This window comes from Liolophura sinensis, chromosome 1 (genome assembly GCF_032854445.1).
Source record: "Liolophura sinensis isolate JHLJ2023 chromosome 1, CUHK_Ljap_v2, whole genome shotgun sequence".
NCBI classification, from domain to species: domain Eukaryota; kingdom Metazoa; phylum Mollusca; class Polyplacophora; order Chitonida; family Chitonidae; genus Liolophura; species Liolophura sinensis.
The window spans coordinates 20,807,546-20,832,907 of record NC_088295.1 but is presented as its reverse complement, the minus strand read 5'-3'; the positions used below and the strand labels follow the sequence as shown (position 1 = coordinate 20,832,907).

The 25,362-nt window shown below is 37.3% G+C and overlaps 1 protein-coding gene across 3 annotated transcripts in view; it reads left to right on the top strand.

The window, feature by feature from the left end:
• The window catches only part of LOC135461501 (G protein-activated inward rectifier potassium channel 3-like), a 68,058-nt gene that overhangs the window by 2,013 nt on the left and 40,683 nt on the right, over positions 1–25,362 (top strand). For 2 of the 3 annotated variants that reach the window (XR_010443363.1, XM_064738631.1), the window contains exon 2: positions 10,194–10,328. The exons of the other annotated variant lie outside the window; for it this stretch is intronic. The gene's annotated coding sequence lies outside the window, so the exon portion shown is untranslated. The remainder of the gene's footprint in view (positions 1–10,193; positions 10,329–25,362) is intronic. 3 annotated transcript variants of the gene reach the window in all.

The window sequence follows — 25,362 nt, the reverse complement described above, 5'->3', positions numbered from 1 at the left end:
GCTCTATTTACTGACATAGAAATATGTCAACACTTTTATATCAAATAGACTATAAGTTGTCATACATGTAAGTACGTTCATGACATATTGTTGTCTGCCCTTACGGTTTGGTTGTAAACACTGCAGATGGGTCAGAAAAGCAAACAGCTGAGTATATGGAAGAGAGAAATGATTGGCAAAGCACCATTTCATACTAAGGGTAAATCAGAGTTGGCGTGTATGTTTTGGTTTTCACACGACAACAATTACCAGCATGTTAAGTAAATTTTGAACGGAGGTCAATGTTGAAATCAAACCCCGAAGCGGGATGAAAAAACTGTTCTCAGTGTGAAATCACACATGTCTTATTTGGCTTGTGAAATGTAACAGAAGATTAAGTTTGACAGATGTGACCCATAAGCTTAGTGACGGGAAGGATCGTCAATTTTGTCAGAAACCTGGGCGAGTTGCAAAGAAGAAAATGGCAGTTCTTGAGGTGAACAAGAAAAAGCGTGTAAAATGGTGTAAGGAAAGGAGAAACTCTACGCATGATCAGCATGATGCCATGTTGGAAACGACAAATTCTTACGTCCATTGAATGTACGTTATCAAAGAATCCCAAACAGAGCCCCTTTTATGTTGGCATCGGCCATTGTGTTACTGTCATTTCATATGTATCAGAGACAGTATTTTAGGGAGCATGTAGCTAAGAATATATTGGTATAATTTCATTAACTGTCACTGAGATCACCACTGCCAGATGTTGAAAAAACTTTGGTGGAGGAAACTGTATCTGTTTACTGATACATTGTTGTGAAGTGGGAAAAAAGGTGACACCAGAGCCAGCAGGTGGATTTCTAAATGGATGCAGGGAAGTTCACATACAAAGAGAAAGCTGATATGTTCCATCCTTTAATCTTCATGCAACACAACATAATTTTGGCTCTACTCATGTATAAATGTTTTGGACAGTCTAAATGTGATCTGAGTTCAGGCTCTCTGGAGTGCTTACATGTACACTCTTCATACTTTAGACAAGGATGTACAGTGGATGATGTATTGAAGATAGAAAAATGTTTGATCCTTGGCATGAAGGAAGAATAAATCCCCTAAATATCACAAAGTTTAATTAAAATTTGGAAATTTAGCAAAATGGAAACATTTTTTAGTGTAGATTTTATTTTACTAGGTCATGAGGTTCCGCTTCTCTCCTGTCAAAAGTTTCAGCTGGACAGGATTTTGGTTGTATTTTTACATGCTTGCCCCCTCTGTACAGGAGTTAAAGATGCTTACAAACTGTTGACTTAAATTATGCTGTGCAACTCATAAAAATGTGTAACAAATGTGTACTTGTTAGTTTTATTATAAACATTAGGAATATTTATTTTGAGAATTACCAAATATTTTGTGATATAATTTAGTACTGCGTTCTGATCAGTGTTGAGAAGTTTAATTGTGCTCAATCATTTGAACAGGTTTCTAGTATTGTTCTTACCTTCTGGAAAAAAAATCCCTACCCTAACCTCTTTTGTTATAAAGGGTTTGTAACATCAAAAGAACAATATTTTGATTTTGACCTAAGGCTAACATATTATAAATGTATGTGCCATATCATATACTGTGGAATCCAATAAGCTATAATTTATGTTCAACATTTAGACCTCTGCATACAGGCACTGGCTTTTAGAAATTCTGTCGGTCAGTTTATGGAATCTCAGACACTTCTCAGATTTATTCAGATACAAAAACATTAGTTTTCTTTCTTCTGTAATAAAAGATTGATTATTAAGTTTTAAATGTGTGAAGTACTATAAAGTTGTAAAATATTTGGTTTGTAATTTTTTTTCTAATTAAGTTTTTAAAAGAAAATTTGCTAGAAAAAAGCCCTATTCTATTTATACAATGTGTTGTGAACTGTTCATAGTTACTCCAAAAATCATATAATATCATCAATAAAACCCCTTGAAGTTTTGATTTTTTTTAGGGTTAAGATCATTCGAGAGTATTGTTCTTTTTTTAAATCGCAGGCACTTTCCAGTCAGACTTGCATCAATCTTTCTGTAAGATATCAAGAAAAACAACAAAATCCTAAGAGTCTTATAAATATGTACATGAACCCAAGGGGCCCTCCTGCCACTTCTGCCACTTCTTATTTGGCTGGTTACCATTATCTCTCTGGATAGATACTTGAGGTTAATACTGCCTCTTATGTCTTCTGAGTCTTTACATTACTTAAAAATGGACAGTCAAATGAAACAGTGCAATTGTTTTAGTGAATCCCTTAGTCTGGCATGCCATAAATAACCTTATCAGCTAGATAACCCATACTTGTTTGCAATTATACATGTAGTGTCCACAAGGAATGCTTTATAATTGATGCATGTTGTAATAACTTAAAAGGCTTTTAACTTTTTTGTTGGGATCCAGGGGCATATACATGTCTCATTTCATGCCGTTTAAGGGCGCTCAAATTAGAGTTGCTGAAAAAGACCCAAAATAATTCCACAAACCTTCCTAATTTACACACGATAAGAAAAGATGATCAAAGAAAATGGTTAGGAACTTCATTTACTTAAACTCACGAAAAGCGATATTTCCTAATGCTGAGACATACATGAACATTTAGTTTCCACTGCCGAAGCTGCATTGTGTTTGGCACTTCGCTTCAGAATAGCTATTGCTGCACATTGCATGGAATCTTCTGTGTGTACTGAACTTTCTCCGTTCATCATGATAGACTTGAGTAAAATTTGGCAAATCTAATAAATCACTGGTATTTGATTACGCGTAGTAAACACATCAAATATGTATGTGGAGATGCAAAATTTGTGTAGACTTTGTCAAAGAGCTCAGTTATTCTATGAATGGAGTAAACCAACCAATTCATTGTCCTTAGTGTAGATGTGCACATATTGTGGAACCATACAGATTCATTATATCATAGCAGTTATTTTAGCAACTTTGTCTATTATTTTATAGTTTTCAGAAGGAGGTGGGAGAGGGTGCTTGGGTCCTGTTTGAACCAAGTATATGTACATGTATACATGCATTTCTATTTTCAGGGAAGTTAAGAGTTGATTCTTTAATAATTAAGGCTAACTTCATGTAGTTCACATGTTTAAATAACCAAGTACATGTAGCCCTACATATACAAGTAGATGATTTGACTTAATGTGAAAAGCATCAAGGTAGAACATGAAACCTGCATTTTGATGAGCAGTTTATATGGCTATGCACTGAGCTATGTGCATGGCTTGTATGATAAGGTTATCCAGGGACAACACAGTGCCATAATGTACAAAAGGTTTTCTGAAAGGAAAGGTAAACAGTGATTATGACATTATTGGTTCACATTATTGGATTACACATGTTTTGAAAGTGCTGTTTGTACCACAGGCCCAGTCCAGGTATCTTGTTTTACTTGTATTATCATCCCCTACATGTGTGTTAGGATGAGTGCTATGGTGCATCACTGAATTCTGTGCATTATAGATCAATGATCTATTGATCTAGTGGGCACAGTCTGCTGAGATAGGTGCTATACAGATTTTATGTCATCAAACATTTCTGTCAATGTTTGTTTCACTGGCCTACCAACACAATTGTTAAACTATGCATTAGCTTGAGCAAATATTCAATTTGTCTAATATCATAGAGTAACTAGTTTATTGCTGTTATTTTGTTAACCCTCAGAAGTTACATGTGAGGATATATAGGAAGTCAGTAGATTTTAAATTGCACCACAGTGCACATATTATGCACAATCTGTGAACTATACATGTAGTGTCGGGTGTAAGCCAGAATAATTTTGCCCTTGTCCAGACTGGTACTCACATTAACTCCAATGTGGCATATTTCAAGTAAATGTACATGCACATGTATCAATGTAGGCAGTAATAATCAATTACCTATTTACATAGTTACTTTAATAAATTTTTCTTCTCTTGAAATTTATTTAACATTTAGCAACTGCATGTAAATAAATCAGTTGTTGAACTGCATCTGTTATTAATTGAGTCGAAACTTGTACATTTGATGGTCCAGAATACCAGTAGAATGTCTCATCTAGCTGGCTTTATGGCCTACACTTGCAAGAACTGGATGAGACTAACAATTCACACAAGCTACATTCCAATTTCAATTAAAATGTATTAACAGCTGAATTTTTTAAAATATATATGGTGCTTTAATATAAAATTGCAATTTTGTTGATTGATTTTCAGATAAGTGAGTCCTTGGGTCACAAATAAAGCATTTTTCTTTGAGCTTAAACTTGTTATGTGGACAGATGATGACTGAAAACTAACACACATGAACATAAGATCTCTTCTTCGTCGGGAACAAAAGATAAGGTTCTGTTCTAAACTGTAAACCATTATGATTTGAATACATTGTTTTGAGTGCTATCTAGACCAGAAAATTTTGAGTTCTTATTCATTAATTTTGATGGTGAAATTACTGTGTACTTTCACATTTTTTAGCGTCAGAGATGCAGGATACCTACCTATCAACATCACTGATATTGTGCATGATACTTACATGTACAGCCACCAATCAAGTAAATACATAAAATACATGTAAGTAATGTAAATGCTTTTTAATTAAATGCCAATGGTGTAGATTACTTGTTTAACATTATTTCAGAAACTGAAAAATCATATTTGCTCTTTATTGTGTTAAAAGAGTTTCATATGTGTTTCTGCTTCATACAAAACCCCAGTGAAAATAGTTGAAACTCTTATAATATGACCATTTGTACCTACTTTAACATGATATAAATCTACATGTACTATTAATTAATATTCAGAATTTATGAAGACTGTTGCTTAAAGAGAAGATATTTATTAAAGTGGGTACGTCTACTTTAAGTGGACTTCCATGCATTGCGTGTCTTTCTCTGCTTAGTCATTGGACTCGTTACTCCTGTTTAATCTTTCATTAAGACTGTCCAAACAGAACATAGCAATTTGGAGTGTGTAGTGTAGTACTGATTTTCAGGTCCAGATTCTTTCTCTACAACTTCTATGCCACAACCCTGTGGCAAATTCTACGCTGTTAAATTTTTTGTTAAATTATTAGACTTTGTTAACATTTTTTTTGGAGAGGATGATTAAATCTTAAGTCACCCTGAAAATTGTACAAAAGAAGCATTATTACAAACACTGGAAATCCTCTTCTGGCATCTAGTTCACTTCACTTTTCCCCTGACATGAGTTCTTCACAAACACAAGGCCTTATTATTGGATATTTTCCTTTGTTATGCTCTGCGTAATTTACTTAATACATGTATATTATTGTCATCCTTTATGAATGCTAACATGCAAGTGAATGTTATGGTTTGAGAAGCTGTAAAACCATTGGCGTAAATCATTGCTGTCTGTACACTTTGCGCTTTTATTAGAAGTCAAAGGCAGGCCCTAGCTAGCGTTGCGCCACGCCCCGATTTCCAGTGCCATGCTGCCCCCAAACAATTTTCCTCAGCGCCTTGCCCCTTTTTCCAGACCCCTCATTAGTGTTATTTGGTGTGGTGCAGTGCCCTGACCCTAAAATTGTCGCCATGCCACGTGTTTAAAAGCTGTGTATGTGCCATGCTGCCGTTTCTTTATTTGCCACTATTTTTTTTTGAATTCTGCGACTATTTAACGTACTCCAACCATTTTTTTTTTTCTGTTCGAGAGCTCTGACATTTCCAGGAAATCTACACAATGTACCAGTTCTTTTTGGGCGATCTCTACACTTCGGGTGTTGTTAAAACATGGTTTTGTCCAAGCTGTGTTTTGTAGAATTCCGATTCATGGAGCATTCCCTCTTTCTCGTGGCGCAGTAAAGATGCCAAGAAGTGAAAGGCAGGCGAAGAAACGTTCTCGGGAATTAACCAAAACAGCCGAGGGATGTCATTCAGTTGTAGATTTCTTTGGGAAAAGTCGGGGGCAGACTGTCAACCAAACCAGCCTTGGTCACCAATGCAAACGGTGTACCCGAGCCAGAGAGGCCAGGGACGGCTGATGTTGAAACAACAACAACAACAACATATGAGATAACAGATGCCTTGGATGGTGCAACTGTTACTGCTTATGTGCCTTGTGAAACGTCAAAACCAAAAGTATCAGAACATTCTATAGGAAAAGAAGCTGTTTTAAGTCTTAATTTTGACTGGCGTTTTAATTAATTATGAATGGAGTGATGAATGGAGTGACGAGGACAAGGCTGACATTCCGATGTTATACTGTACCCTGTGTCAGAAACACAAAACATACTCTCCAAGTGGGAACAAAACATGGACAGCTGTTTCATATAATATTAATGATTTAATTGTGGATTATTTACCATGACTTCCTTGGATTTCCCATGACTTAGGCATCTTCTATGTCAATTCTACATAACACTACACGATTCAGTCTTATACAAGTCAATAAACCTTTTATTCAGTTTATATTTTTCTTGACAGTATTTTACTTGGAAGTGATTTTTCAGGGTAAATTGTGTAATAACATTTCATTGACATGATTGATTGCCTTTTGATATTCACGGCAGTAATACTTCTTAGGCAAACTTAGGGTTGAATGCAGGTTCTTGTTGCGTCTTTCAAAAGGGTTCTTCCAAAAAGACAAATGACTTAAAATTTATAACAAAATGAAATTCACCATTTCTGAATGTTTTGAACTTTGAAAATTGTTATCTGTAAAATTACTCCAAATCTTCAGTTTTCAAATGTCATTTGATTTGACTCTACAAGAATTCCTGGATTCAACACTGACAAAATGTGAAAAAAATGGCTTAGATTGCTTCTCAGAGAATTTGGGATCTATAGCTTCCAGGGGCCACCTAGACCTTATAGCGAAGCTCACCGTGCATGCCCTTTCAGATAGCTATCCCTCCATGCCCCTTTCAAATCCTGGCTATGGTTCTGAAAGGTGCATTGACATTTTAGTGACGGTCAGTGTGTGATCCCCAGTGATGTAGGCCTGTCTTTGATTTTGATTTATAGACTAAAATTAATGTTTAATTTCATGCTGAGTTTGTTTTTTTTGCAAAAGTGCCATTTGTAAAGGTAGACCTTTGTGTTAAAAACCTGGTACGTTCTGTTTTATAGTTTCAAGTACTTGAACTAAATGTATTACACATGTGCATACACATGTACTGATGTTAGCGTTATATGTGCATTTGTCTATGGATGGCTTTTATTTTCTGATATGGAACTACATGTACATGTGCATGTACTCATTACCCAGCATTCACCTAAGTTCACGGCCAATTTCTTAGCCATTGTGAGTTTACCTTTAATACCATGTACATGTATATTTGGCCTCCTTCCAGTAAAGTGAACCCAGACAATTTTTTTTCTGTGTTAAAGGTGAACTCCACTTTTTGTTTACCTTCAGTGAGAATTTTTTTATTGTATGCCCATTTTTCTTGATTAGAAATCATTATTTGGGTTATTAAATGTTAAAATATTTACAGTGTGGAAAACAGCAGAATTACAATGGATGACTGATTCAGAGTGGTTTAGACAAGCTGGGTTTGAACAGGTGGTATGCAGTCTAAATCAGTTCTAATATAAAAATGGTTTGACTGGTGCTTCACATTGGTGGAAACAGGAAGCTCCTGAACAAAAACTGACCTGGTCTTGTACTTGAGCTTAACCCTATTTAACTATGCAACAGAAATTTTATATATTAAAACCCATGACTGCCAAAACCAACAAAAAAAAAAACACAATGACAATAAAGATGGTAAATCTTTTTTTAAATGATAGTGTGATTGTTTATGGAGATTATAACACAAAGCCTAGGGGTGTTTTCAGCGCAGGGAGAGAAGGATGAATTTCAGGGGCCAATTCCACCAAGCCATTTCTGATTTAAGTCAAAATTTGAAATGTCATCTTAAAGCATATTTTTTGGTTAGAGAAAGAAACATTTTGCCCACCTCATCAATATTATTTTAAGACAAATGTCCAATTTTCAACTTGCAGTGACAAGATGCATTTTAAAAAGGTTTTAAATTTTGACTTAAGTCAGAAATGGTTTTGTGGAATCGCCCCTGGATGCTTAGGGAGAAAGGTGGAAACTTCGTAGTAGTAGAGAAAGGAATGTGAGGATGTCTCGCATTGAAAACAGTTATACATTTTGGGGCAAAAGAGCAAATAAATGCATGTATCTTTATGAAGTTTTATTTGAAAGACATTTGTGTTAATCTACTTAAGCAGCACTCGTTCATAATTGTGGTAATTTTACTCGAACTACAGGTGTAATACAGTATCTACAGGTTACATTTATTTTCCTGTGATCTGCTAGGAAATGGCCAAGCTGCGTTGAAAGCCATCCAAGGCCGGAAGTTAGGATGAGATGGGCTGTAAATCGCCAGTTTACTCTTGGGGTTATGATCAGCGCCAGTGAGTAAACTGGGGAGGGGGTGAAGAACACATGTATAATGCGCACAGATTTGGTCTCCTGTAGATTGCATGCCTACAAAGGTTGCTGTTTTGACTAGGGTTATACATGTAGACTGTTCAAAGTTCAGTGTTGCAGAAGTGATACATTACGACAAGATTTTGGTTTCTATGTACACTTATACACTGGCACATAAGGTTCTCCTCCTCAAGTAGCTTCAACGGAGTTCCTCTGAATATGTAAAGATGTTATTGTACTGTACTGTAGTTTTCCAACACTGCTTTTAATTTTTTGCTAACAAATTGTGCTGCTTAGGAAAAAAAAGTAGGCAAGAAATAAAAATTGTTTGATACAGATTGGTAGATACATGTACCGAGGTGATTCCCGAAGAGGTGAGGGGGTAATTAGCCAGTATTTCTGGCAGTGCTTTAACCTTGTCACCTTTATACATGTACTTTCATGTTTATCGGGTGAAAGTCAACATGGTGTTGTTTCAGTGTTGGACAGATGCCAAGCTGAGCATTTAGACTAATTGGCATACATGTTATGCTGCAAGGTGATGTGGAAAGGCCAATTGCTCATCCCGGCCAGTGACTCTGTATTGTATTTTGTCTGTGGCAGGGCACTGTGATGGTTGCCCCTGTCAATCTCGGATTTCTGCCAATAGGTTCTCCCTGGGTTTATAACATGCAAACAGGGTTCTGGGAATTGAACAGGATTGCATGGATTGCAGTACTGAACACAGAACATTACATACGTGTACTTTGGTTAGGATACATTTGAAAAGCTAATAACTTGCATGTGTCATATGATCTAGAATGTTGTAAGACCTTTTCTTTCCTTCCTACATGTACATGTATTTTTTTTTTCTTACCCCTCAGCACCTTTAGCCAGAGGGCATGGCCGTCTCCAGGCACAAACATATCTTTTTTGTCTGTTTGTCGCGCCTTCCATGTTTGCAAGATACATGTATCTCAAGGAAGAGTAATCGTAGGCAAACCAAACTTACATCACAGAGGCATGAAGATAAGACCATATTGCATTTGGCTGGTGTTGCAATCCTTCAATACAGAAACTTAATAATTGCATAGATATGTATTTCTCATACTGCAAAAGTGTACGACAAAACTTTCTGTGTATCATGATGGATGCATTAAGGCTTTAAAAGAAAGTTTGCAATCTCTAATTGTGGAATAATTTTTTGCAGGCATTTTCAGTTTAATGTCAAGAATTTCTCGTATTGCACTTAAGCGAGTAACATGAATCTTGTCATTGTTATTGTACCTGTATACATCGTAAAATATTTATGTCAAGTACAAGTAGGTGCTTTGGAAAGTCTCAAAACTTTCACCATACATATAATACATGTTCTTTGTGTGAATCAGTGATTTTAATTTTATTTTTCTTGTTTACTTTCCTCCTCATTTTAAACTAGATGGGTGAATGTGTATTCTATAATTGTAGATTATGAATCTTGTTTCATGTGGCCCATTTAGTATTATTCCAGCTAGCAGCTGCATGCTGGAGAACTTGTTGATTGATAAGCCCTTTCCCTCTGTGGATTACAGAAATTTGTTACCCAGTGTAGTTTCTACACTATAATTGATTGTAGAACTGATTCAAGTGCTTTTACATGCAGATGTTCATTTCATGTAATTGGAAAGTACAGACTTGATGGATCTGTGCACCTAATGTTCTCTGAACATGTTGAGAGAAGGCAGTTTTGTAGGCATTTGTTTATTCCTACAGCTGGCACTTTCTATTCCTGATCAGATTTTATCAATAGGAGAAGGAAAGTTATTGAGGGTGTGTTTTTTTTCGTAGAGGAGGGAATACATCAGGCTTGTGAGTCACCCAGAATAGGCACCCAGTGATATTCCTCAGATCCTAGAGAAAGGGACGGCATGGCCACAATGATGTCACATCAGAACAAAGGGGTTTCATTGAACAATCTGAAAGGTGAAATTTTGACTTGAACTTTCAATGTATGTTTGTGTCCTTACTCTATGGAATAAGGATGTATTTGTTCATTAAGCAGCTTAGGGTAGCTGCCATTTGAAATGATTGGTCTGTGTTGAAAGGTGCTGTATACACTAAATGTACATGTGTGTGCCTGTTACCAGCAGGTCACTGGGTACTGATGACCTGCATATGTACAGGAAATGGATGATTGTAGGCAGAGAAAATTCATGAGGCAAGCTAATTCGTTTGTTTACATGTCCATTTACTAGTCATCATTGATGATGTATATCGCTACATGCTCTGTTTATGCTTACTTGCCCGTTGGAAATTGAATGTAATTTTATTTGTGTTTTGGGGTCAAGTTGTGAGATTCTCAATTTCTAACAAAAAGTATCGGAAAAAACAAAAGGGCTGAAATCTCTGCAGAGATTAAAATTAGAAGTAAAGCCAGCAGGACAATTGTCCTGTTGATCCCTGAAAGTTATCGGACATTTTTGCAACTTACAGGACAAAATTTTTTTGCACTGAACTGTTGGCCGATATACGATTAGATCCACTGTGTACTTTAGTAACTGTTTTAATAATTGATATTTGCAGTCACTGTAATTTTCACATGTGGTGCAATCTTCCTTGAAATGTCGTCGCATAGCTGACGTTGTTGTTGGAACAGCTTCATCGCTTGGGTTGGTTATTAATCCATTAGTCAAATGCTTGTTAAACCCCAGTTTAAGCTGGCTGGTTGTTTTTAGCAATCAGTATTTTTCATTTGGCAGCCAACATCGCGATGTGCGCCTTACGTTCTCTGCTCAGTGAAAAAGCATGTGAATAGTGTAATCTATTTTCGTAACAAGGAAAGCCTCGTACAGGAAGTCTGGTACATTTCATGGAAACGCAATTTTCTGACGAAGTGATGTTTTAAAGTAATTTGACAATTTCTTTCGAATGAAAGGCGTCGCTATGAATCCACTTGAACGCCAGTTTGGGAAACTGATCAGAGTAGCAAATTTTCATCACCAAATATTCAACCTGGCACATGTGCATGCTGCATATAAATTTTGACGGACAAGTCAGTGGTAATTTCCAACCCTGATGTGTTAATAGGACTGAAGATTCTCTTGCAGGATGCATACAAAAGATAGGCTGTACTGTAATACTACTGCTTTACTTTCAGTTAAGATTTAATACATAGATGGCTGATTTAATGTTTGAAAATTGTTCATGGTGCTGTAAATTAGAGGTGCTGACAGTACATATTTGTTGAGATGAGACGTGCACAGCTGTATCAGAAGGTGATCAAGGTACATCTATAGGACTTGTATATTTTAATATTTTAGTCTACTACATGCACAATGTACTTGCCTGTTATGGGACATGTGGCATACATGTACCTTCATCTGATAACAGCGATACGTATGTGAAATCGTTGTGTGACTGAGAATATGTTATACTTGTACACTTGTACACATATTTGTATATTGTTGATGTGTACATGTACCTTTGTATTAAGCATAGAAATTACAAAATTATTTTCATAGGATTCCCACTCACAGTCCATATCACGGCATACATGTGATACACATAACAGTTCATGTATGTCTGAAATGTACATATCCTCAGAATAAAAGTGAAGGTTTACAATGAGGCAAAGATAATTTCTTGAAAGATAATTCCTTAATCTGTTTATATACAAGGTGCATGTTTTAAATAGAGTTTTAAATTACAACGGCCATGGGAATTTCACCTACAAAATCATATTTTACATCAGATAATTTGTAGTCAGGATTTTTTTGTTTTTAGTAAATCACATTCAGGTTGACACAATATCCATTATTTTGATGATCCCTACGTGTATGTGTGTATGTATGTATGCTCAGTATTTACTCATATTCAACAGTTCGTATGGGTGAGGACCCTTGCATATTGTATGACAAACTGCTATATGTTGCTCAAAGTGTATGTATGTAATAGTTGTAATGATGGCTACGGTTTAAAGGCATGTGTATATACATTCTGTGTGTAGTTGCAATGTGTAGAATGAATCCTCATTTAGGCATTGCAACTACACACAGAATGTCGTACAATTACCAGAATGCAAATGTTCTATGTATTTATTTGATTGGTGTTTTACGCCGTACTGAAGAATATTTCACGTATACAGCAGTGACCAGCATTATGGTGGGAGGAAACAGGGCTGAACCTGGCGGAAACCCACAACCATCTGCAGGCTGCTGCCAGGCCTTCCCACATACGGCCGAAGAGGAAGCCATCATGAGTTGGACTCACAGTGACCACATTTGTGAGAGGCTCCTGGATCATTACGATGCGCTAGTGTGCTAACCAACTGAGCCATAGAGGCCCCAGAATGTAAATGTGTTTGATGGGGTACAGGTATATATGTAGATGTCCTGTATGATATACCTGCACCTTTATATGTACATGTATAACATTACCCTCTGTGTTGTGTAGCATTGACAGGGGAGCATGTTTGTCCAGAGGATATGGTTCTGTTGTCAATCTTTGTACATGTATCTTGCAGATTTTTGGTGGAAATGGCATTGTTGTGGCAGTGTTAGCCTAGATGTCTACATGTACACATGAGCTGTGGATATCTGTGCAGGAAGCACACAAACAAACATGTGTTCAAGCATTGCACATATGAACAGAAACCCAGTTTGATTTCCGGCAAGCACCTGGGTTAATAGCTGGGTGTTACCAGTCATCAGCACGTTGTGTCCATACTGGCACACACTACATGTAATATTGTTCATGATGGCCTGCTGCACTTTTCAAATACCTTTTGTGAAAATCTTTGTGTTGTGTGCATGCTAACTGTGTAATAGATATCCTCATGGTGCAGGCTGTTTCAGCTACCTTTCTGTTCTTTATGACATTGATTTCCACTGTGTATGTGAAAAGCCTGGGGAAATGCATATTTCAAATGGTGAGTTTGCTCCCACACCAACGGAGTCTTTTTAGTGACAGATTTTTTTAGCCCTTTATGGAGTTGCAACCGCAACCACGTGCTCTGATTTGACATCCATTTTGAAATTTGTCTGAATGTTTGTCAGGCAAACATACTTGTGCCCGCGAATTAGAAGAAAGGTCACAGGTGGTAACATATATGTCGTTGTTGTACAATAGGGAATTTATCACATAACAATTGCAATCGCCTGTGGCTAATGACGAGCCTTTCAACAGTATTTTTGCAAGAGTTTAAATACTCACATGCAAGAATCAAGTTAGGTTCTCGTATGTAGAGCGGACATAGTGGCGTGAATTTTTAGGCGAATCGATTTGCGCATTCTCATTAAAATTCAGGCCCTGATTTTACATAATTACACATGTATATATGTTTAGAGCTTGTTATGGTGAAGTGGCCGTGCATTGATTTAAATTAACAAATGACAGAAACATGCATGAAGTAGCCAGAGGTTGAAATCACGGTGTCTCATTCCCAATTTTTTCCTATTTGTTCAATGTTAATTTTGTTGGAATAAAGTGTCTCAAATACACTGAGACACCCTCCTGGCTAAACGTACATGTATATACATATGGATACATGTTGACTTGATGTTATCTCAGGCCTTTGGAAACCGTGAAGGTTTATATGGTATGCTTGAATTATGTTGAATGATTTACAAGTTGTGAAGACATTTAATTAGCTAACACATGTGTTGGACCAGGCAGTATTCTGAACTTACTGCTATTTATATTTTGCTATAGAGTGAAATTTACTGGATCATTGGTTCAGTCACAAAGACTTTGTAGTGACAAAATTCACATGGAATGAAAACAAAAAGAATTTCCGGTAAGCTATTTTGCATTGGGAAATTGATTCAAATCTGTGTGCATTTCAGCAGATATTGCCACACCTAATTTTGGATAGGTGGCAATAGAGGAATCTTTGATTTTTAGTCTTTCTGATGCATTCCTTTTTATGGTTTCTTTAAAGGAACTCTGCTGTAACAAGTAACCAGTTTAATGCTGGCCTGACATAAAAGTTGTGACATTCTATTCACAGCGGATATTTTGCAGAATTGGGTACTTCAGGGCTAAACGTAAACAGAGTGCAGCCATTGGGAAGCCAGTACCAAGCCAGTACCAAACCAGTATTAATGGTTTATTCAAGTGAGTGTTTCTATGGAAACATTTTCACTGGTACCTGAAAAGTACATGTACAGAGACAGGGTATTTTCTAGAAATATCGGAAAATTGAGTATTAGACATATTTTATATTGAGTTTTTATGAATTAAATTGAGTTTCTATGTTTCTCTGACTTTAGGGGTTGTTCCTCTTTCAAACATGTGTTTCTTAGCTTATGGATTAGTGCCAACTTTGTTTCATCTCTGGCTGGAGTCGTCAGCACATCACCAGTATTGGTCAAAGGTTATGCACGCACAAGGTTGTGATTTGGGTTTTTTCCTCGCCTCAGATGGGACACTTTCAGCAGTCGCTATTTTCCCTAACCGACAAACAAAATCACCCCCAGACAAATGATTGCTCACTAGAGGGGTCAATTCAATGCTCATATGTTTCGCAGCGTTTCAGTGGGATACTAGACTGTTCGGCTACACAAAATGTTACTCGATAAATAAACTTGTACAAAACATGGCCTTTGTGTATGGCTGAAGTAGCAATGTAAATGTTTACATCCATATTTTTTCCACCTGTTTACTGTTCTGCATAAATCACTAATTCACTAAAAATCACTAGAAATGTATGAGACAGTATAACCTCTTCACCTAAGGACATTTTAGACATATATGCATGTATACAATCATGTATACACAGGTAATGCTACTGTACATTGGGTTACACAATCTCTTTTTCTGGAAAATAGTAGTTAATATAGATTAGAAATACTCAATCGCCTTGCATCATTATCACGAGAATTAGGTGTAAAATCAACAGCTGAGATGACATAATTTGTTACTTAACAATCAAATCAAAGTTAAAAATATCTATTAACACAGGTCTATGATTTCAGAAAGAGTATAAATTAGTGAAGAGGCTAATAAAAAAAATTTTAACAGATTTAATCTTGAGTTTTTAGGTTTGGGAAATATTATACGGGGAGAAACATTGAGTTTTTGATACATTGATGACGAAAAAATATTGAGTTTTCTGATAGCTCAAATGGGGCTTCTAAAAAGAAATTGGCTAGAAAAAAAACCCTTAGAGAGAGGTGTCCAGGTAACAACATTGACGGACCGCAAAGTTATCCACATTTAACCCACTGGAGACACCAGCCCCTGTTATTGTTGTAGTTCACTACAATGAAGTTAAGTTGGACCAGTCTGTGGCAGACTTTTTTTATTTCAATTCCCAAACTGAAGTGCTTTGTTCTAATGAATAAACTTTTAACATACTCTAAATCTAGAATAAAAACTAAAAAGACAACAGTGGCAGATTAGGTGCTGTAAAATCCTATAGGTGCACCAGCCTTTAGGATAAGATATGAAATAATTGCCCATAAAAATCTTTGTTATCTTGGTGCTGTGTGTGATAACACTGTGATGTTAGATTTGTTCTAGCTTCTTGAGACAGGATTTATTTATTTCATTGGTGTTTTACACCATATTCCAGAATATTTAACTTATATCTTGAGACATGACATCCCATTTGTCTTACGGTACATGTGCATGTACTTATTGGTACATGTATGTTTTAGAATTGAGGCCTAGGGCATTTCGAAATAAATTCTAATCATTGTTTCTTTCTTGACAAAACAAAACTCCTGGAGATTTTTATTGGTTTTATTGGTCATTTACATTAGGGTCATGAGCAAAAAAGTATTGTTTACATGTACCTTATTCCACCAGAAAATCTGTTCATGTATGTGTTAAGGAATAGGCCGAGGTACATTGATAAAGTTTCCTTCATTAGAGCAGTACAGTATGTAGTTTCATTATAACAAATTTTGCTGTGATAAATAGTTTACAAACAATGTTTTTTGTGTTGAAGACTCGATAATTGGGGGGAAAGTAAGGGGATCAAATCACACAGTAAGTGTAATTGCCCAAGTCTAAAGCTACTGATCATGCACAGTATGATACATATAGGTCTCATAATACACTTAAGCAAAGTTTAAACTGCAGACTTTTCATTGTTGCATATAAGCTACAACAACAACGGTACCCGTCTTTTTTTAATTTATTTTTCCCAGGAGCTTTTTGTTTTGCATTTCCATGCCATACTTCCATCTTCTCGATTAACATCTTGTTTAAGACCTTTGTGAAATGATTACAAAGGAATTGTGCAAAGCCCTGCAGCTCACATGTGGTAGTTGCAACGGTGCACTCCAGCAGCACTATAATCTAGTATAGCCAGACTTCCTGTTGTCAGAAGGTAAAAGAGAAAAATTGGGAATATTGCCCACACAAAAAAGTTGATTTTTGCTCTTGACTGTAATTAATGCTTACTGTCACCTCATTATTGTGCTTGTAAAGTAAAGTGGGTAGTTCAGTGTAGTTCACTAGCACACATTACAGTGAATGATATGTTTTTACATAGCTTGGAACAGGCTCCAGTATGTAGTCTGTGGTACATGTACTTTCATGGGACATAAGCTGAACTTCAGCCATACAGTCATGGAAAAAATTATTAGACCACCCTTGCTTTCTCCCATTTCTTGTTCATTTTAAAACCTTGCACAACTGAAGGAACATTTGTTTGGGCAAAGAAAGTGATGAAAACAGAAATAGTTCATAAGGGTTTTATTTAAGAGGTGATATCTATCAGTTCTCTATGACTTTCTTGACAATGACCAAAATCACTTCATACATCTGTAGATGTGGCAACTGTATTCTCAAAAACATTTTGGCATTTCATTTTTTCTCCTGTCTCCTAGTCACGTAGTCACATGACTCTCAGTCTCATACGGGAGTTAGTACTTGATTGCATGCCCATTGTTTTTGATGACTGCAGCCATGCACCTTGGCATGCTCTCCACCAGTTTGTTACATTGCCCTGCGGTCACAGCAGCCCATTCCTGTTGCAAAAATTCGAACAAATTTGCTTTGTTTTTGGGCTTGTGGTTCTCCATTTTGAACTTGATAATATTCCACAGGTTTTCAATTGGATTCAGATCAGGTGACTGAGCAGGCCAATTCATGGTTCGAATGTTCCGGTTCTCTATCCAGGTTTTAACTGACCTTGCCGTGTGGCAAGGGGCATTGTCTTGTTGGAAAATCCAGTCATTCGAAGCCAGGAAAGAGTGTAACAGCTGATGGAAGAAGAGTGTTTTCAAGAGTAGCTCTGTATGTGACTTGGTTCATTCTCCCTTCACACAACTGCATCTGTCCTGTTCCACCCATACTGAAACAACCCCAGATCATCACTGATCCACCCCCCATGCTTTACAGTAGGAGCAAGGCAGTCTGGTTTGTAGGCTTCCCCAGGCTTCCTCCTAACCAGTAAGTTGGCTGGAGTAGGCATCAACTCAAAATTGGATTCATCACTGAAGAGAACTTTAGCCCAATCATCAACAGTCCAATTCTTGTGATCCCTCGCAAAACGCAAGCGGGCCTTCCGCTGCCTCTCGTTGATGGAGGGCTTCTTCCGCGCCCTGTGCGACTTTAGACCAGCTTCAAGAAGTCGGTTTCGAACTGTTCTTGCTGAACAAGTCACATTTGTTGACAATGCCCACTCATTTCTAAGGTCTCTGGAGGTCTGACGACGATTCTTGATACAGGACCGGATGAGTGCTCGGTCATCTCGTGGGGTAGAAAGACGTTTCCTGCCTCGACCAGCTAGCAGTTTTGTAGTACCATGTTCGGCTTGCTTTTTCTTGGTGTAATGAACTGCTGTCTTAGAGATCTTCAGTTTTTTGGCCACTCGTCGCTCGCTCAATCCAGTATCCAGCTGTGCCAAGATGGCTGCCTTTCTGGCTCCACATAATTCTTTCGTTTTAGGCATTATGGGAGCTGACAACTACCGAGTTGTGCTGCGTCTTAATATATAAACAAGAGACCCCTATTTATGTAAGCCTACATGTAAACAGGAAACCACTCTTTATGTAAGTCTGCATGTAAATGGAAAGCATGAAATTGCCTCGCATACACCCTAGGAATACAACTGACCTTAAAGCATATCAAATACGACAAAGTATTATGGAATCAGCTGGATTTTTGTCGTATTCATTGTAATCTTCGGTTAATACACCTTTAGGGTTGCCAGGCATTAAAATGAACAAGAAACCAAAGAAAATATGAGTGGTCTAATAATTTTTTCCATGACTGTATGTTTCTTAAGCTTATTTTGGGAGAAGGTGGTGACTGTTGATCATGGAAGCATTAGCTGAAGCCTTGAGCATCTGTCAAAAGTATTATTCACACTGAAAGGATGTTCGTTTTAATTTCTGATAGAAATAAATAAAATTGGAATGGGCCATGGCAGAGGTCAAGCTCTTTACCTTTCCATCACTAGGTCACATAAGATGTGGGATTAATCCCACTTTTGGTCCAGGCGTTTTCTAGGTTCCCTCTCTTTCATTGTTCATGGGATACTGGTGGGAGTAAGCTGCCCAGAGTGCTTTCCCATGTACAGGTAGTCATGGATGAAATTTGCTGGAGACAACTTGCAATCAACCAATGTGACTTCTATATGTGACAAGTCGGAGAGTTTGCCTTAACTCACTTAAGAATGGTGGTTACCACGGGCACTCCACTATAAAACCCACCAAACTAACCTTCATCATAGAACTGCAAATTTATTGGAGTATACATGTAAGATTAACAATAAAATAAATAAAGAATGAAACTGGGGTACTAGAAGATTTAAAAGTTGATATACTGAAGAATATAAGTTTAATATTTGTAGAAATATACCACGGCATGATTGTTGTTATATGTTGCATCCTGATATTCCTTTGCTGATTCGTAATATACAAAAATCTCCTCATCCAACAATCATATTATTAACAGAGGTGTGCATGAACCTTAATGTTAAATAATTATGCATGGTTAGATTGATTTAATATTTGATGTCACTGGAAGGTGAAAGAGTAGATGTACATGTAGCTTATTTGTGCATGTTCTTCATGTTATGGTTGGCAAACGGCACATCAAAGTGTTGTGTGATGTATGTCTAATGCTGCACATTGATGATCATGCGTAGACTCCCTGCATCAGGGCTGATGTTATGAAGAGGTCCCAATCGATCTGTGTTGTCTAAGCACCTCTTCTCATCATACTTCTTAGACTGAAACCATTGAATGTGAGAATATAAGCTTAATCAGTGTAAATGTAAAAGTCATCTAGGGTTCAAAATGAAAACCAAAAAAACACCCATAACAACACACACAGCAAAAAAGCAAGCTTTTACAAGTTGTCTGCTTGGCCACCTTATACTCTGGATAGAAGACATTGTACAGGTATATTATGCATGTTACAAATGCTAATCTGCATGTAGGAATAAGAACAAGACAGGTGTAAAAGCTTTGTATCCAAATTGCCATTGCTCATACAGTGCTTGTAATTTTGTTTGTTTGTCTGTCATGTGTAAGTGTATTGATTTTCAGTCTGCTTTCACTTAGATGCTTAAAAGTCATTTACATAATGATACAGTATTCAGAAGTGTGTCTTTGTGATGGAAGACCTAATGTTCATCTGCTTTCAGCATATTGCTTTGATGAATGATCAAAGGACTAAAATTCAAAAATGCAAATGTCTGAATCCTGCCGAGAACTTCTGGTAATGAGACACACACATGTACCCAGGCATGCTGTCAACAGGCTAACCTCTTAGCTCCAGAATCTTTGTCCATGTAGGCTGGGTAGTATACATTTATACATGATGTCTGGCCGTCCCACAAGACTACAGTCACTCTCCTTTGAAATTGTCCTAATTTTAATTCCGACCCGATTACGTGTTGCAACATATATCAAGAAAAAATGTCTGAATTGCTTTTTGAATGTTTAAAACATGAATAGCTTAATTTACGTATGATCTATACACGTAGCTTTCTGCGAGTCTTAGCGCAATAACTTGCGGTCAATATTTATACGCATGTATACAATCAGCTGTAGGAAGCTGTCGGGTTGACCTACTTGGAGTGTTGTCATGCTTCAGTCTCTAAATAAATCTCACCTGCTCTTGTGCCAGAACACTCAATGCATTTGTAAATGATTATCAGCAGCTCATATTCTTACAATTCATACATTTCATGGCATTTCTTCTTAGACCATCATGGTCTAACACTTTAACACTTCTAGCCGCTGTGTTTTGGTTGTTTGCGTCACATAAATAAACATACAAATGTTGATTTTCTTGCACACTGAAGATGATTTTGACAAACCAGCATTTGGATCAACCAACACTATCTCGCTGGTTATGAATAAGTCGCGTGTCACAGTGACGTTTTGTAAGAGTGATGAAGCATGTGCAAGAGTAAGGATTTCATTTTCGATCTGCATGAACAGTATCAAATTAACGTCAGATTTCCTAGAGTTTACAGAAAGAGTCTAAACGTGGTCTGATTGTTTGGATTGGTCTTTTCCATATATTGGAGTGACTTCATCGCTGTGAAGGCCTACAACAACGGTATACAACATAGCCATAAAATGCTTCATTTTTGTTTTTTTTCAGTAGCCTTTTTATCCTCAGGCATACAGGATTGTTTCTGTGATTCATTGATACATGCATATACATATAACTTTCCAAGTGTGTATGTTCATGTTTTATACAAGTACATGTGAGCACTGAACCGTAGTTCTGGCTTGGTTACAGTCTGTATAGGCTACGCGATCCTATAACATGCCTGCAGTGATTTTTGCCTACATTTGGCATATGTGCTTGTCAGTGAAATGTAGCTGGAATAACACCACTTTTTTTATATCCCATCAACACACGTGCAATATGCTGAATAGAATACGAATCTTTTGTGTGCTCACAAGGGATGCCAAACTACATTGGATTGAAACTGTCAGATTTGGTATATGTGTCCAGTTCAGGTCCCATTTAACCCAAGATAATTTTGATTGTTTCTTGTTTCCATGGCAGCAAAGTTTAAAATGTCATTTACATTAACGTGCTCACATTAGAAGCCATTCTTCTGTATTTAGGAGGTACATGTATGATATAAGTACCTGAAAGTATGTATTTGACCATATCTATTTGTTTATTTATGTATTTATTTATTTATGTGATTGATGTTTATGCCATACTCAAGACTATTTCACTAATACGACAGCGGTCAGCATTATGATGGGAGGAACCTGGGTGGACCTTGTTGGCAGACCTTCCCATGAATGTTGACCATATCTTTGTCTATACTAATCACATAGCACAATGATAAAAGATTCAGTAGTCCTCATGAGTTTTTATTTCTTTCAGCATGTATAAATTATTATGAACAAATGCTTCGTGTGTCTGTTTTGGGCCTCTGTGATTTTATTGAAAGTATTAGGTACCAGTGAAGAGCTGAAGACATGTAACTATGTAAACACTAAACTTTAAATTATTGATTTAACATTGGAATTGTCAGAATTTTCTTATTTCTGATGAAGATACACTCTAGTGAGGGATTGAGTGGCTTTTTTTTTTATTAAAGTAGAGCATGTTCTTGCACATGCTCATGTCCTCCAAAATAATAGAACATAATTATGGAGGAATAAATTGGTGTATAATGAAGTCATTCTGTATATTCTTTTTGTTTCAATGGTTATTTTGATCGGTTAATTATTGTGCTGTGTAAAATGGCTATAAAAAATAGTACAAATTATACAATTAACCCGGGCTCCGAAGCCATTAATTGATAATTTTGCCTAGGTTCGGTGTTTCAGAATGCTGTTGTATCATCACTGTGTATGGTATCAGATTTCAGGCAATATTCAGGGCCTTTAGCTTGTCTGGAAAGTTTTCTGCTTTTGTTGTGATGAGATCCAGAGGTGGATACAAACACAGCTGTGCTAATAGTTGAAAAATAGGTGATGTTGAACCTAAAGGTAACAGTTGAATAAACAATTCATGAAAGAGCTCTACCTTGCAAAGTACAGTAGGCTATGGATGTAGCTGCTATCCAGATACATGCACATTTTGGTGGCATTAGTAATTGGAGGCATGTTATGGGCTCGTGTAGCCTCGATGTCTTCTATTTCCCGAAGTTGATTTTCTCCTTTACAAATAAAATTCAACTCGTAATGTCCGAAGGATGTCATGTGTTAACCTTTTACTCTTCTGTTGTTGTTGTTAAATCGACAAACGTGCCTCTGCCACACAAGAGCTCCGCCATTGGGTGAGAGAGTTGTCTGTGTTCTCTGTGGCTCATTTCCTTGTGGTACGGTTACTGTGATGCATACATCTAGTACGCGAAGCCGAACATAGGAGAGTTCGTATTTTTAACATCAATTCCTTGCTAACGAGAAGCTGCAATTGTGTAGCTTGCATCGTTTTCTAACGAACATTTATACTCGCAGGAGTGGTAGTAAAGGCCCTATTCTCTTCAATGCACACCAGAAATTGGCGTGTGCCGCTGTTTCAAAGTGAATTTAAATGTCCACTGCATTCCGCAAAGTGCCTTGCGGAATGGACCTACTGGGCTTATTAATTCAACCATCAGACGTTGAGGTAGGTAAATATTAGAAGTTGTTGAAAATTATAGACCTCAGTGTTTAATTTAATTAAACTGGTATGACCAAGACAGGAGAATGATCAATTTCTATAATATATGTTCTGCTTGTGCTTCATTCTATCATCCATTCCGTCAAAGGCATTTGGTAATATTTGGCTCTGTCAGACATTGGCTGTGGGCAGGTAGATTAAGGCTATCATATGCCCTGATGGCAGGCCCTTTCCAGTGAGGGCAGGTTGACTTGAGATACAGGCACCAAAAAAATTCAGTTACACCACTGATTGAGGGGGTGCTGGAGCTGTGATATACGTGCACATGAACATGTATGTTCGCCCTACAGCCTGTTTGTTAGTCCACTAGCCTCCCAATCAGCTACACAAGTCAGCATAGCCTATGGATCACTTAGAATTCCTCTCTCTCTCTCTCTTTCTCTCTTTCTCACACACACACACTCTATTCAGCGGGGTGGGGTTGGGGGGGGGGGGGGGGTGTAGAGGCAGTGGTTTCATCTTTCTCCAGCCACACTGAAAGCTTAGATGGATGGTTTTATTAGTCATGAGCTTGTTGGCTTTTAAAATGTCAGTCTCTTGATCTGGCGCTTGAACCACTAGGTTATATATCTGATATGAAATGGCTTTAGACAAGTTATTTCAAAGCGATTAGAGGAATTGACCTGAAATGTGTGTGCAGTGATTGGTGTGTAAATCTGGTGAGGCCAGTCTTCCTGACAGAGCTTCTAGTGGAATGAGGTTAGAGATGAAGGTGCTGGGAGATGGCATGTCAATATGATACTCTACCTGTTAGCAGAACAGTACAGTTCTCAACACTGTGGCTCTGCCAGCTTCACCCCAAACATGTTAAACCCAACCTTGGATATACTCTACAGTGAACCTCACCTGACCTTAATATCCACCCTCCTGATGTATGGCTTTGTTGTGCCAGAGATACATGTACATCTATAACTGGGTATACCGTATTGTGCATGTGAGTACTCCATATATATTGGTGTGTGTGTTTGTGATCCTTAGGTTTTTCTCCCTCAGGTTACTAAGGAAGAGTGCTTACTAAATTATTGATCAAGGAGAAGCTTATTAATTATCTATCAATATTTCCTGTTTAGCTTCAGAAGATTTCTCCTCTTTCACTTCAGATTATATTTACCTTTCTTAAGTCATCCTTACATAAAATCATGCGGGCTCTGTTTGGCCACTGCTTTATGTTTTCATAGTTTGTTAGGAATCAGTCAGCATACTGCTTTATAATGCATGTTCTCTCTAAGAATACGTCCTAGACCCATACACCTGAGTGACTGATTTTATAATATTCTTGATGAAGGCATGAAAGTCCAATTTGAATAAACACAGAATGTTACTTTCCTGAGAACATGTGCAGATTTAACAGCCCAAAATTTCAATCTCTGTCATGCTTGCCTGTATTTAGATGAATACTGAGTTAGAAAGTTTTGGGATTATGTACTGTTGCTAAACACAAGTATATTTCCACATTCATGTATTAGGTAATGTGATAGGTCATGTATGACAATATTCATAACATAATGTAGCGCTGATATTTTAACTACAGGGGATAACTTCATGTACTTTTACTTGACACTCCAAAGCCCTTAGTTGTCTCTTAGTCTATATAGTCTCGCCTGTATTAGTGGATCCATTTTCCCATGAATCAAGCACAAAGGAACTAGACAAGTGTAATGACAACCACAATCATTTATGTATTAGATCATGGTAGCAACGGCTACAGTTGGCGTAAGAAATGTACTGTTATCCATTTGTGTCTTGACATTGAGTGATGACTGGTTGATTTAATCCTTCTGACCACCTGTGCTGTAGAGCTGTCTTCTATCCTGTCAAATGTATGGAGACATTGATCGTAGGATATTTTTATATTGACATCTGCTTCCCAGTCTGAGGAAACAGACCGATTTTGCTCCCCCCCCCCCCCCTCCAATTGTGCCAAATTGGAAATCTGGAAGCTCATTTTACATGTACATGTCAGAAGCATGGGTGACAGTTCATGATAGATGTACATGTATGTGGCCCTGTGGAATACTTAAGTTAACCACACTTCAAGAGTACATAAGAAATATGCCTCAGTTTTTCTACTTATAAAAAGATATCTTTACATGTACATGTTTGCAGTTTCATGATTTGATTATACAGATATAACAACATGGCAAGGTTGGCCAACATCACAGTGAACACAGAATATACATGTATTTACAGAATACAGTATACTGAACATTAAATTATTCTTTTTAGGTAAATCAGTGTTAACCATTAAATTCTTGGACACACAATCCCAGCATCGGCACATGTACTAATTTTATTTATTTATTTGATTGGTGTTTTACACCGGCACAGCACATACACTGATTCACACTGGCATTTGTGATGAGCAGTGGTCACCAGGGAAGACCTTAGGATAGGAGAGGAGGCCAGCTTG